Genomic DNA, 11,790 nt, shown 5'->3' with positions numbered 1-11,790 from the left:
TCTCTCTAGGGATATGCGCTCGAATCGGCTTGTTACCTTCTAAATAGAGTTCCGAGTAAGTCTGTAGCCAAAATGCCATATGAGATATGGATAGGACGTAAGCCAGTACTCTCGCACCTTAGGGTTTGGGGTGTCCGGCTTATGTTAAACATTTAATTACAGACAAGCTTGGACCTAGGTCTGACAAGTGTAATTTTATAGGGTACCCAAAAGAGACCAAAGGGTATTATTTCTACCTTGCTGATGAGCAAAAGGTGTTTGTCAGCCTTAAGGCAATCTTTTTAGAAAAGGAGTTCCTTAGTGAAGGAACTGTTGCCTCTAAAGTCGAACTTCACGAAGTTCGACAGGTGGAAAAACCGACACATGTTACTGAATCTGAATCGGATTTGATTAGATCAGATCCGGAGCCCATTGATTATGCACCCGTAAGGCGGTCTGGTAGAGTACCACATCAACCGGACAGATACTATGGTTTCTTGGTCCGGAATGGTGATCCTGTCGAACTTGATGAAAATGATGAGGATCCGATCACCTACATGGATGCAATGCAGAGACCTGACTCTAAGAAATGGCTAGAGGCCATGAAATCCGAAATGGAGTCCATGAAGGTCAACGATGTGTGGACATTGGTTGATCCACCCGAAGGAGTAAAACCCATAGGGTGTAAGTGGGTCTTCAAAAGGAAGAGGGGCGCAGACGGAAAGGTGGAGACCTATAAAGCCCGTCTGGTTGCCAAGGGATATCATCAAAGTTATGGTATAGACTATGACGAGATGTTTTCTCCTGTGGCAATGCTCAAATCCATTCGGATTATGCTTGCGATAGCTGCCCATCTGGACTATGAAATCTGGCAAATGGATGTGAAGACAGCTTTCCTAAACGGAGAGCTGGACGAAGAGGTGTATATGATACAACCTGAAGGGTTCACATCCACAGATGAGTCTAAGGTGTGCAAGCTACAGAGGTCCATTTATGGACTTAAGCAGGCATCTCGGAGTTGGAACATACGTTTTGATAGGACGATCAAAATGTATGGCTTCGTTAAGAACAGAGAAGAGCCCTGCATTTATAGGTGGGCTAATGGTCCAGTAGTAGTATTTCTTGTATTGTATGTGGATGACATTCTCTTAATCGGGAATGATGTCCCTGCATTACAGGGAATAAAAATTTGGCTATCGTCACAGTTCTCCATGAAGGATCTGGGAGAAGCTTCCTACATCCTAGGGATGAGGATCTATAGGGATAGATCCAAAAAGTTGCTTGGCTTATCCCAGTCCACGTACATTGATACTATGCTGAAAAGGTTCAGCATGAAAAATTCCAAGAAAGGCTATCTACCGATAGGCCATGGAATTTCTCTCTCGAAGAGGGATTGTCCGACAACACCTCAAGAGAGAGAGCGTATGGGTAGGATTCTATATGCTTCGGCAGTGGAATCTATCATGTACGCCATGACATGTACACGACCAAATGTGGCATACTCACTAGGGGTAGTGAGTAGATACCAATCTGATCCAGGAGAGAATCACTGGAAGGTTGTTAAAACCATCATGAAGTATTTAAGAAATACTAAGGACCAGTGGCTTATATATGGTGAATCGGACTTGAGACTTATAGGGTTTACAGACTCTAGTTTTCAGTCTGATCGCGATGATAGCAAGAGTGTGTCAGGATTTATTTTTACCCTTAATGGTGGGGCTGTCTGCTGGAAGAGTTCCAAGCAGCACACTGTGGCTGATTCAGTATGCGAGGCAGAGTATATTGCTGCATCAGATGCTGCCAAAGAAGCGATGTGGCTGAGGAAATTCATCATCGAGCTCGGAGTAGCATCCTCCCTTGTTGGTCCAGTTCTGCTCTACTGCGACAGCTCTGGAGCCATTGCTCAGGCGAAGGAACCAAAGGCACACCAGCGGACGAAGCATATTCTGCGCCGCTACCATCTCATCCGGGAGATCGTGGATCGAGGTGACGTCGACCTTCAGAAGATTGACAGGAAGGAGAACCTGGCCGACCCATTCACTAAAGCCATTACGGTGAAGGAGTTCAACGACTATAAGTCAAAGATGGGTATTAGATACTGCACCGATAGGCTTTAGGTCAAGTGGGAGATTGTTGGGAATAGTGTCCCAAAGCCAATCGTCAGCCTGTTGACGGTTGTGCTCCTTTTTGTATTAGTACATGAATTATAAATAAATAAAAGTTATTTTGATATTTTTTCATCACAAATGTTTCATCTTCTAATGAACTCCTGTGTTGTGGTGAAGTCCTTAGGACTATTTAGACTCGACAAAGGAGGATTTGTTGCTTAGTCCTTAAACATGTTCGCGACCAAATGATACGTTGTTATCAAGGACGACAACGTTTATCGAGCATAGGTCGTTGTGTGCCATATGGGTTGGTTGTCCTCATAACCAAAGAGTGTGGAGACACTGGTATGGCATACAGGTGAGATGTAATGGTACATCTGCACTGAACGTGACCAACTCCGGAGCTATTTCTGCTGTCAAGATTTGCTCCGATGGGATATGGGTATAAATGTCCCTCCGACCTGAGACCGCCACGGTGACTTGCAAGCAACTCACTGCACTTAGGCACTGGACTACCTGAATTTCTAATTCAGTGACGGAAGGTTGCTGGGTGTAGTCAAGTACTTGACTTGTCGGTGCGTGTGTCAAGATGGGATTGACCACTCCAGTTTAGGAGCTGTATACAGTCGTGTTTCAATTTAGCAAAACCTTGGCCAAGGTAGTCCTAGTGAGGAGTCACAGGACTAATTGAGTTGATCTTGATTCGGATGATATCATCAGGGTTGACAGTTTAACCCTGAGTCGTCCTAAACACAGGGGTCAAAAGGGATGAATTATACGGTAACCATATTCACGTAGGTTCTGAATATTGTGATTGCGATTATTCGACCTATCCGATCGTCGGGTACCATTGCTAGATGGTCACTTTGATTAGTACAGGAATTGGTTCCTGTGCTACCGGTTTAGGTTCGAACCTGCGGGGTCACACACATTAGAGGTTCCTTTCTGATCTGATGGCTGATTATGAGTCTTATCTATCTGGGACTCTATGATTGAGAATTAAGATTCCCTAATCATGAGTTCCACATATTTTGGGTACCGGGGTCAAAATTTTGAATTTCAAATTTTGAATTTGAAATTTGAACTCTTTGATCAGGGTTTCATATCGATGGTCTCTGATGCCTGATTGCCCATTGGATTTGGATTCAATATTTATGAGAGGTTTAATTAGTGATTTAATCACTAATTAACTCAATTTGATTGAGTAATTATTTTTGGATCAAGTCCAATTGAATTGGATTCAGTTTGGATTGACCCGATTAGGTTAAATGTTGACCTAATCGCTAAGGTGGTTTAGTCCCTGATTTGATCAGGGGTTAGGTTTAGTTAATTCCTGATTTGATTAAGATTTTATTGAGCCTAATTAAGCCTAATTATGTTGGGTTTAATCTGGTCTAATTGTGCTTAACCTATTTTAAACTAGGTTGGCTCAATTTGAATCAAACCACCTTGTTTTAAATTCCCTGCGACACCCAACTTCCTTGCACCCATTTGAATTCACGAGAAGAAACTTCTCATGAAATTTTTCTCATGCAAAACCCTTCCCCACACCCTCATTTGTGCACCATATGGATGGATAAAATAATTAGTTAGCCATTCAAATTCAAAGCATGTTTGAATTTGAATGGATAACTTATCACTTTCCCTTTCATCCTTATCCATTTTGTGCGCCACATTACTTACACGAGAAAAGGTTTCTCATGAAACATTTTCCACGCACAAAGAGCCATGCCCCTTCTCTTCCTATGCCCAAAAGGATAGGGATAAGTTGGTTTTCGTTTGAATTCAAATTTGATTTGAATTCAAATGTGTAACCTCTTGTCTTTATCCTCTCACGTGGATAAGACACGTTCGATGTTGTTTTAAAAAGAGAAGAAAGGTGGGACGTGCGTAGAAATTTTAGGAGAGAAACTGTGTGAGGAAGGCTTCTGCGTAAGGTGAAGGTCCAAAACCTTCCGAGAGAAAAAGAAAGAAAAGAGAGAAAATTGGGCGTAGGGTTTTTGGTGTGTACCCTAGGGTTTCTACCTAGGGTTCGGGAAGTGAGATTGGTGTGCCACGAGTGTCGTGAGTCCACCAAATTTTAGGGAGAGATCCATCAGCCTCTCAAGCAACTGTGTAGATGATCCAGAGTATCCGAGAAGTCAGCACACATCGATCGAAGGAGTTCGATCAACATCTGCCATCAAAAGGGTGAAATCACGAACTAGCATTCGTGAGGAGCTGATCAGACGGAAGCTTCGTGTGGACGATCCGCAGAGGCTAGATATTTGTGTGGCTGTGACATGATGATCAGAGCCTCCCGACGGTGATCAGATTGTGGTGATCGACTACCCACAAAAGGTGATGTGTTCTGAACACAGTACTGTAAAACGTTTACTGATTCAAATTTGAATTTCAAATTTAAATGCATGCTGTTATATCATATTTAGATCTTAGTGTAGAGTTAATTAGTATTAATTAATGAGATTAATTAATAATTCCACTGTAAAATAGTAATTTTAAAAAAAGTTTAAAATTACCATTTTGCCCATGCACTAAATTTTTGCTTCATTCTCTAGATCAATTACAATAGTTGTAGTTGGTCAAGTCCATGTCTTTAATGAGAACCAAATGGACTTGATTCTTGGCTAAGCGGTCTAGCACGAACTGTTAGGTTGATCTAATCGAAACTAATTAAACCAGTTGGTGTCTAAGGTAAACCAGATCGGTGGTTTTTAATTGGGAGCCCGCTTACCTGGCCATTTCTGATGGTGTCTAAGGCAAGCTTTGGCAGACCCTCCCACTGATCGAACTTACCTGGCCTCTTGATGAAATTATATTTTGATCGGATCACTTGACTATTCGAGCTGACCCATGTCAGCTAGGTAAATCAGTGTGATTGATTTAGGTGCTCCTAGACCAGCCCTTTTAATGGTCTCCCTTAAGCTGACTTGGTGAAGCCAGTGGGAGGATCATGATAAGCTGGTTCATTTGACCTCATCCTCTATATTATTTAAATTCTCTAAAATTATTAGGTCCTTAAAATGACAAAGTTATGGAGATAACTGAGTCATAGCCTCCCATTAAGGTGTTTGATAATGAGTCCATTAACTCAATAATCATTGGAGACCCAAAGGCCTGGTGCTTGTTGACTAATGGAATTATCACTCATCATATGACGCCTTGGAAGTGTCTCTCTAATGGTGGTTAGGTGAGCCAACCAAAGTTGGGCTTAATCATTCGTTGGTTAGATACATCAAGTATGATCATGTTAATGGTTGGACCTAATCGGATCCTTACAGTGGAGGCCAAAGCCTACTGATTAGGTTTCCGGGACAAAATTAAAATTACTAGAAATTATTTAGAGAAATAATTGGTTATGAACCTACCCTTAGATGTACATGGGTTGGCCAACCAAAGTTGGGCTTGTGTGCAGTCTAAGTGGATTCTAGTACCCACTAAAGAATTAGGGTAATTCCTCGAATTGGAGGTAGAGGCTACCAATTCAAATAAAATAGTGGGAGAAACCTTTTGATTAAAGTCCAAATCTTTAGGTTTAATGAATCAATTACTAATTAGGTTATGGTTCTCCTTTGTGCAAATATGGCCACTTCCCTATCGCTCCGATCATTGTTGGACAATGATAAGTTGGTGGGACCCAATTTCGGTAGCTGGTACCGAAAGTTGAAGATAGTCCTGGAGCATGAACGGATCCTATATGTGATAATGGATCCTGCACCTGAGGAGCCAGCTGTCAATGCACGTGGAACAGTCAGAGACACTTACCAGAAGTGGGTCAGTGACCGGACCATGGTGCGCTGTATCATGCTGGCTGCTATGAGCGACGAGTTCAATTGCAGATTTGAGATGGCTCAGCCAAAGGACATGCTTCAAGTGTTGGAGGATGCCATTGGCACACCTGATGACGTGGAGAGGCACAAGACTTGTTGTGCCATCTTCAACGCCAAAATGCGGGATGATGCATCTATCACTGATTATGTATTGTATATGATCGAGCTGATGGAACGATTGAGCAAGCTCGGCTTTCCCTTGCATGAGTAGCTTGGAAAAGATGCAATACTGAACTCGCTGCCCAAGTCTTATCTCCCATTCCTCACTCATTATAGAATGACAAAGCCTGAAGAGAACTACCACGTGTTACTGGGGTTGCTTCAGAACTTTGAGAAGGATCACCAACTCCTCAAGGAGTCAGTGAACTCAGTGGGAGGTTCGTCTTCTGGTTCTCGACCCTTTAAGAAAGGAAAGAAGAACAAGAAGAAGAAAATGAAGAAGGTGTAAGTTCAGGCTCGGACATCAGTGCAGAGCCAGACCAAAAAGATCAAGCCTGATAAGAGTCTATTCAACTGGCAAACACCCTAGATTAGATAGTGTGTCAGATATCTACTTATGGCACTGTAGGCTAGGTCATATAAACAAGAACAGAATAAACAGGTTGACTCAAGAGGGAATCCTCGAAGTCAGTGATTGTGAATCACTTCCAACCTGTGAGTCCTGTCTTCTTGGTAAAATGACCAAGTCACCTTTTACTGAAAAAGGTGAGAGAGAGCTACTGAGCTCTTGGGCCTAGTACATACTGATGTATGCGGGCCCATGAGCACCAGTGCTAGAGGTGGATATTTCTACTTCATAACTTTCATGGATGACCTATCCCGATATGGATATGTCTATCTGATGAAACATAAGTCAGATTCATTTGAAATGTTCAAACGATTCTGAAGTGAAGTAGAAAAATAAACTGGGAAGAGTATTAAAACTCTTCGATCTGATCGAGGAGGAGAATACTTTTCTAGTGAGTTTCTCACATATCTAAGAGAGAATGGGATTCTCTCCCAATGGACTCCTCCAGGAACACCACAGCATAATGGTGTGTTTGAAAGGAGGAATCGGACTCTGTTAGACATGGTCTGATCCATAATGGGTTTTGCTAGCTTGCCGATATCCTTCTGGGGATATGTACTCGAATCGGTCTGTTATCTGTTAAATAGGGTTCCAAGTAAGTCTGTAATTAAGACTCCATATGAGATATGGACAGGGCGTAAGCCAGTACTTTCACACCTTAGGGTCTGGGGGTGTCCGGCCTATGTCAAACAATAAGTTACAGACAAACTTGGACCTAGGTCTGACAAATGCTCATTCATAGGGTACCCCAAAGAGACAAAAGGATATTTTTTCTACCATGCTGATGAACAAAAGGTGTTCGTCAGCCTTAAGGCAATCTTTTTAGAAAAGGAGTTCCTTGGTGAAGGAACCGTTGCCTCTAAGGTTGAACTTGATGAAGTTCAACAGGTAGAAGGACTGACACCAATAGCTGAACCTAAGTCGGATATGATTAGATCAGATTCAGAGTCTAATATACCTGCACCATTAAGGCGATCCGGTAGAGTACCGCGTCAGCCGGACAGATACTACGGTTTCTTGATCCGAAACGATGATCCCATCGAACTTGATGAGAATAATGAGGATCCGATCACCTATATGGATGCAATGCAGAGATCTAATTCCGAGAAATGGCTTGAAACCATAAAATCCGAAATGGAGTCCATGAAGGTCAACGATGTATGGACATTGATTGACCCACCTGAAGGGGTTAAACCCATTTGGTGTAAATGGGTCTTCAAAAGGAAGAGGGGCGCAGACGGAAAGGTGGAGACCTATAAAGCCCGTCTGGTCGCCAAGGGGTATTGTCAACGTTATGGTATTGACTATGACGAGACATTTTCCCCTGTGGCAATGCTCAAATCCATTCGAATAATGCTTGCAATAGCTGCCCATCTGGATTATGAGATCTGGCAGATGGATGTAAAGACAGCTTTCCTGAATGGAGAGCTGACTGAAGAGGTGTATATGATACAACCTGAGGGGTTTACATCCACAGATGAGTCCAAGGTGTGCAAGCTTCAGAGATCCATTTATGGATTGAATCAAGCTTCTCAGAGTTGGAACATGCGTTTTGATAAGATGATCAAAACGTATGGCTTCATTAAGAATGGAGAAGAGTCTTGCATCTATAAATGGGCAAATGGTCCAGTTGTGGTATTCCTTATCTTGTACGTGGATGACATTCTCTTAATCAGAAATGACATCCCCGCACTACAGGGAATAAAAGTTTGGTTGTCATCACAGTTCTCCATGAAGGACTTGGGTGAAGCATCCTACATCCTAGGGATGAAGATCTATAGGGATAGATCTAAAAGGATGCTTGGATTATCCCAGTCCATGTACATAGACACTGTGCTGAAGAGGTTCAGCATGGAGAATTCTAAGAAGGGCTATCTACCGATAGGCCAAGAAATTTCTCTCTCTAAGAAGGATTGTCCGACAACTCCTGAAGAGAGAGAGAGAGCGTATGAGTAGAGTCCCATATGCTTCAGCCGTGGGATCTATCATGTACGTCATGACATGTACAAGACCAGATGTGGCATACTCACTAGGAGTAGTGAGTAGATACCAATCTGATCCTGGAGAAAACCACTGAAAAGTGATTAAAGCCATTCTTAAGTATTTGAGAAATACTAAGGACCAAAGGTTGGTTTATGGCGAGTCAGATCTGAAACTTGTGGGGTTCACAGACTCTAGCTTTCAATCTGACCATGATGACAACAGGAGCGTGTCGGGTTATATCTTTACTCTGAATGGTGGAGCCATCTGTTGGAAGAGTTTCAAGCAATATACTGTGGCAGACTCTGTTTGTGAAGCGGAGTACATCACAGCATCGGATGCCGCGAAAGAAGCTGTGTGGCTGAGAAAATCCATCACTGAGCTCAGAGTAGCACCCTCCCTCGATGGTCCAGTCCTGCTCTACTGCGATAGCACTGGTGCCATAGCTCAGGTGAAGGAATCCAAAGCACATCAGCGGACGAAGCACATCTTGCACCGCTTCCACCTGGTCCAAGAGATCGTGGATCGAGGTGACGTCGACCTTCAGAAGATTGACGGAAAGGAGAACCTAGCCGACCACTTCATTAAAGCCCTGGCAATAAAGGAGTTCGACAACCACAAGTCGAAGATGGGTATTAGATACTGTGCCGAGTGGCTTTAGGACAAGTGGAAGTTGTTGGAAAATATGTCCCAAAAAGCCAATCGTCAAGCTGTTGACGGTTGAGCAACCAAGTATTGTAATTGATTTTTTAATAAATAAAATATATTTGGCATTTTCATCATAAGCTTTCATCTTCTAATGAACTCCGTTGTTATGATGAAGTCCTTAGGACTATTTAAGTTCGATAAAGAGAGGATTTATCGATTAGTCCTTAAAATTGTTCGCGACCAAATGATAAGCTGTTAATAAGGACGACAGCTTCTATCGAGCATAGGTCGCTGTAGGCCATATGGGTTGGTTGTCCTCTTAACCAAGGAGTGTGAAGACACTGGTATGGCATACAGGTGAGATGTAAAGGTACATCGTCATTGAACGTGACCAACTCCAGAGTATTCTGCTGTCGAGAATGTCTCTGATGGGATATAGGTATAAGTGTCCCTTAGACCTGAGATCGTCTCAGTGACTTGCAAGCAACTCACTGTGCTTTGGTACTGGATTAACTGAATTTTTAATTCAGAGACGGAAGGCTTCTGGGCACAGTCAAGTACTTGCAAAGTCAGAGTGTGATCGAGATGGGATTGACCACTCCAAGAGTTGGAGAAGAATGAGTCACTGTATTTCAATTTAGCAAAACCTTGGCCAGGGTAATCCATCAGATGGATTTGATATTTTGAAATACAATGTGGACAACCTGATCAGAGTTGACAGTTGAACTCTGGGGTGTCCTATGATCATTTTGGTCAAGGGGATGAATTATATGAAAACTATATCCGCATGGGTTCTAAGGATGTTGTTCTACACATTCGACCTATCCGGTCGTCGGGTACCATTGCTAGATGGTCACTTCTATTGGTATAAGAATTTATTCATATGCTACCAGCTTAGGTTCGGACCTATGAGGTCACACACATTAGAGTTCATGATCCGATCGGATGGTTGATCAACGATTAAGAATCGTTTTAGGGTTAAATGATCAATACGATTGACATTTAACCCAGTGCAAGTGTTGCAGGAGGATCTATTAGCAATTTGATTGCTGATTGGCTTAATTTGATTAAGCCAATGGACTGAGATTAAGTCTAATTAAATATAATTTAATTAGATTTGGTTTGGGCTTGATTGGATCAAGTTCAATTGGTTTATTGGATAAGTCAAGTGCAAGAAAAAACTAGTCCTAGTTCAACTAGGACTTGGGTAAATCTAATTTCTAATTTGATTAGAAAATTAAATCAGATTTAAATCTAATTTAATCTAATTAAATTAGGTTCTTAATTAGGTTAAGACCTATTTTAATTGGGTTGATCTAATTTTGATTTGATTTGGTTTGGGAAACCAAATTAAAACAAGTCATAAGACAGAATCCTAGTAAGACTAGGATTCCACCTTGCGCCACATAAGCCTTCTCCATGCCCTCTCTCTTAATTCAATGCCAATCTCTACTTATTTTGTGCAACAAAAGCCCTCTCCCAGATATCTCCCATGTTCACAAAAGGTCTCTTCTCTTCTTTCTTACATGGAAGGTGGTTTGGATCAAATCTAAAAGGAATAAGTTTGGATTTCGAATTCTATGAGATAGAGTTTTAGAAATCCAAAACTCTTTCAATTTTGCACCGAATTTATCCAAATTTTTTTTGGAATTTTTATGGCTTTTAGGGTTTACATTGTAAACCCTTTTTTGATGATCCATGCATGAAAATATGGAGGAGGTGCTCAAGAGTTGGGCATCCCTTAACTTGCCATGTTTGGATAAGCCTTGACTAGGTGTTTGACCTAGACAAGGACTCTATCATATCTCTCTATATAAGATGAGTTTCTTCATGAAATTTTAGAAGAGGTCAGAGATTTGAGAGACCTTTGTGACTTCCAAAAATCAGAGAGAAATACCTTTGGGTCGTGGAGATATAAAAGATGCAAGTTTGGGTGTCTAGAGAGAAAAACGTGAAGAAGAAGAGGGTCTTCTTCTAGGGTTTTTGTTTTCATATCTTTCCTCCCTCCATCTTGAGTTTTCTAAGAGTGTCTCAGATCTGAAACTCCTCCTTCTACTTTTTATCTTTGGAAGAGTCCAAATCAAGAAGAAGGAGGCACCTGATCAACCATCAAAGAAGGATCAGCGCAGTACTAGCATACTGTGCTGATTTCCTGAAGCAGGACTTCTGATCGAGATTCGTGGGCTCGTGTGGATGACTCCTAGAGGCCGGATGCATGTGCGGCTTACAACATCATCCTTAAGCCCGAATCAGCAAGGTTAGAGCATCTAACTTGCAAGGTAATAGATCTGATCTATTGTTTAATACATACATTAGATGTGGTATAGAAATATGTTGATATGATCAACATGTAGTTCATGCTATATTTATATATTTTAATTTTTGATTTAATGCTATATAATAATCATGTAATAGGATCTTAGATTTAGGGATTTTCTAGTTTTAGAAAATAAATTTTGATTTATTTTAGTCTTCCACTGTATGATCTTGAAAAAGTTTCAAGATCTAACCCTGAAATCCTAGATCTGGTTCCTACATTACCTTGCAAGTTAGATGTTCTAACCTTGTTGATCTGGGCTTGAGGATGATGTTGCAAGCCACACACGCATCCGACCTCTAGGAGTCATCCACACGAGCCCACGAATCTCGATCAGAAGTCCTGCTTCAGGAAATCAGC

Source organism: Elaeis guineensis, chromosome 5, assembly GCF_000442705.2.
Source record: "Elaeis guineensis isolate ETL-2024a chromosome 5, EG11, whole genome shotgun sequence".
In the NCBI taxonomy this organism is placed as follows: Eukaryota; Viridiplantae; Streptophyta; class Magnoliopsida; order Arecales; family Arecaceae; genus Elaeis; species Elaeis guineensis.
This window is presented reverse-complemented; position numbering follows the sequence as displayed.